Raw genomic sequence first — 3,103 nt, 5'->3', positions numbered from 1 at the left:
AAAAAAAAAAAAAGAATTAGAACTAAGTAGCAAAGAGCCATCTTATTTCCAAAGAGAAATGAGTCATAGCAGAACTTGTAGGCAGGGCCATTTTTATTTTCAAAAGGTCTTTTTCACCACCAAGTTCCTTAGGCAGCTTTCAATGTATTGCAACATAAAACATGGAAGAGCTGATTTGGGATACTTTTTCTTTTTAAGATATGCCATTACTATTTGGTCATCTTGTTCTTCATTAAAATCCACAAATATCTGATACCTTTCCCCTTTTGGTTTTTTGGTAAGGGTTTATCCTGGTAGATCCTTTAGGATGAATTACAGCAAATTATCCCCAAATGGCAGAATTAGTTATTCTGTTTAAAGAGGAATTTAGTATCAATTTAAATTTTAATGAATTCTGTTAAAGTCACAATTTAATTTTATTGATACTAAATTGTTTTCTCTGATGATAATTAGCCAACAATTTAATTTTTTTTTACAGTCTTGGTTTCTTATAATAAAAACTACCAACATATAAGAGGATACTTGCTGTGTCTACTTGATATAGGGTATTAATCTAAAACAGTTTTGTAAATTATTCAGATATTATAAAAATAAGAGTGGGGTTAATTCATGGACTGTGGCATATAATAAGGGAATTTTATCTGCCAGAAATTCCTCCTAGGGCTGAGTCTTAGAGTAATATTATGGTATAGGCTTTGTTGATGCATTAATAGCATAGGTCTATGTGATTTATATCAAGATTGTACATGCTGAAATACAGTACAAATCTATTTGTGGAATCAAGATCAATGAGCACAGTGAAGAGCTTATTCTATTATTACCCATTTTCTTGATAAGAGAGAGGTTAAACACAGTAGTGGTATAATTGTGTCTAAAATCTGCTTGCTTCTCATTATAAAACATTGAATTGAATGACTCTTACAATCTGCTGAGAAAGAAGCTTAATATAATATTAAGGTGCTATTCAACATATAAAAGTAGTTATAAGCTGGGGGGATAAGGACTTATTCTCTTGAAAATAGATTAGACTATATTTGAGAATGTTTTAAAAAACTTTTTAACTTGTCTGTTCTCCTTCCCCCAATTCCCCAGCGCTGTTCCCATCCCCCAATTCCCCAATAAAAATCTTAAATAAAATAAAATAAAATAATAAAAAGTTTTTAGAATAGTTTGGGATGATCGGATTTGCCTTTCAGGGGATTAAAAAATTATAATGGCAAGAGATGCCTGGTTTGTTTTGGTCAGTTTAAGGAGATTACATATTTTTATAGCAGATAAAATGATAGAAATCCCAAAACAATAAAAAATTCAGGGAGATATTCCAAGAATTATCAATTTGAATGAAATTCTTCACCTAATCATCAATATAGCAGTTTTCATTGAGAAGCTTTCCAAATGGAATATTGGCTCTGGAGACAAAATCCAAAGATTCCCTTTGAAATCTGTCTAATGACAGAATTTGTTTTAATTATGTTGAATTGCTTACAAAAGTTCTAACAATTATTTTTAAATCACCTTGTTCAGTTTTATAAATATTTTTTCTTCCTTATATTTAAATTTTATTTCATGGAGGTTTAAGTAAGATGGGACTTAGGGAGACATGGAGATATTTGGGAATGAATTGTGTCATATGGAAGTATCTAATTCCACACTATCCTAAGTAAATTTGAGATCTTGAGTTCATTTACTAAAAGATGCTGACTTCTCCAGAATCAGTGCTCAGGTAACAGAAAATACTGTGAACTTTCCAGATCTCACTTGGGGTTGACTGTGATTGGATAGCTTAAGCTGCGTGGTGCAATTTTACTCTTGTTGGGAGTTAGGATGTATGAGAAGAATTTGTCAGTTTTATCAAGAGACTTTGCATATTTCAACTACTGCCAGCAAGAAAAAAGATGGTTTCTCCATGGCAACCTCTGTTTTAGGTGAAGGGGATACGGAAAATATTTTACATAAGGTCCTATGGCGTATGAAAACCCAGAGTGAGCTGAGTTTGTAGACCAGTGATTTGGATGAGCTAGGGGTACAATGCTTTGTAGGGAGACCCTGGCTTGCTCTCTTGAATCAACTATTAAAACAACTATATTTTTGAGAGAGCTTCACAGAGATAACCTATCAGCTCTCTCCATGAGTTCTCCTTCTTCAGGCTTTTGGTGGGAGTAACCCTGAGCTGTACAGATTCTAAGATACACAGGAGTTGATGGAGGGACATTTAAGGTTATCTGGAGACTCCACAGGGAGTACGATTTTATTGCCAGAAATTAGTGGGGTTTTTTTGCCATTTTCTAGAAGAGACATCTATGTTGTCTAGACTCAGTGCCTCAGCTCTAGATGTAGAGAACGTTAATAACACACTTTAACCACTAGGGAGAGCTCAAGGGTCCTTCTGCTTACCTATTTCTGTTGTGAGTCAAGAATACAATTCAGCCATGTTTCTAGGGTTTTGGACTGGGAGTGGGAGGGACAAATAACTTAAAAGCACTATTGTCCTCATTGGCACCCTCTTTGGATTGCCTTGTTTGAAACAGCTGCTTCCAACTTATATGGCTGCTTTTCCATGTCCTGTTGCTTCTGCATGAAATAATCCTTCTGCAAGACAGAAAGAACCCAGGGAGCCTGGCTGCATTGTAGGCCCCTTCCCGAGGCTGCTGGCTGTGGCCAGCCTCCTGAGAAGCTCTTCACTGAGGTCAAAGTTCTATGTTTTGGAGCCGCTACATGATAAAACTGACTGACTGAAATCTGGATGAATATTGGGTACCTCCATCTTCTTGTGTATCTATGTCATCAAATAACACAATGAAGATGCTTTAGAGTATAAAAGAAGAAATGGGTTGGAGTAAAGTTTTTAAATACTAAAACGGTATGCTCCATATAGTGATTAAAGCAGTTCTAATCTGAGTTGTAAACATGAGAGAAAAAGTTATATGTGAATATACTCGTATCTCAAGTCAGCGTTTGTGTTTTGCACATAAATGAAAATATAAAAATACTTCTGTATTCTTAAAAAAAAAAGAATGAGAGAGGGAAAAAACCCAGAAGTCCTTATCTTTCACCTCACCCCACACATTAGAACACATACATAGGAGTTAAAGTGAGGCCTGAG

This window comes from Hipposideros armiger, unplaced genomic scaffold, assembly GCF_001890085.2.
Source record: "Hipposideros armiger isolate ML-2016 unplaced genomic scaffold, ASM189008v1 scaffold_658, whole genome shotgun sequence".
Lineage (NCBI taxonomy): Eukaryota > Metazoa > Chordata > Mammalia > Chiroptera > Hipposideridae > Hipposideros > Hipposideros armiger.
The sequence above is the reverse complement of the archived record's forward strand: the minus strand, read 5'-3'. Positions refer to the sequence as shown.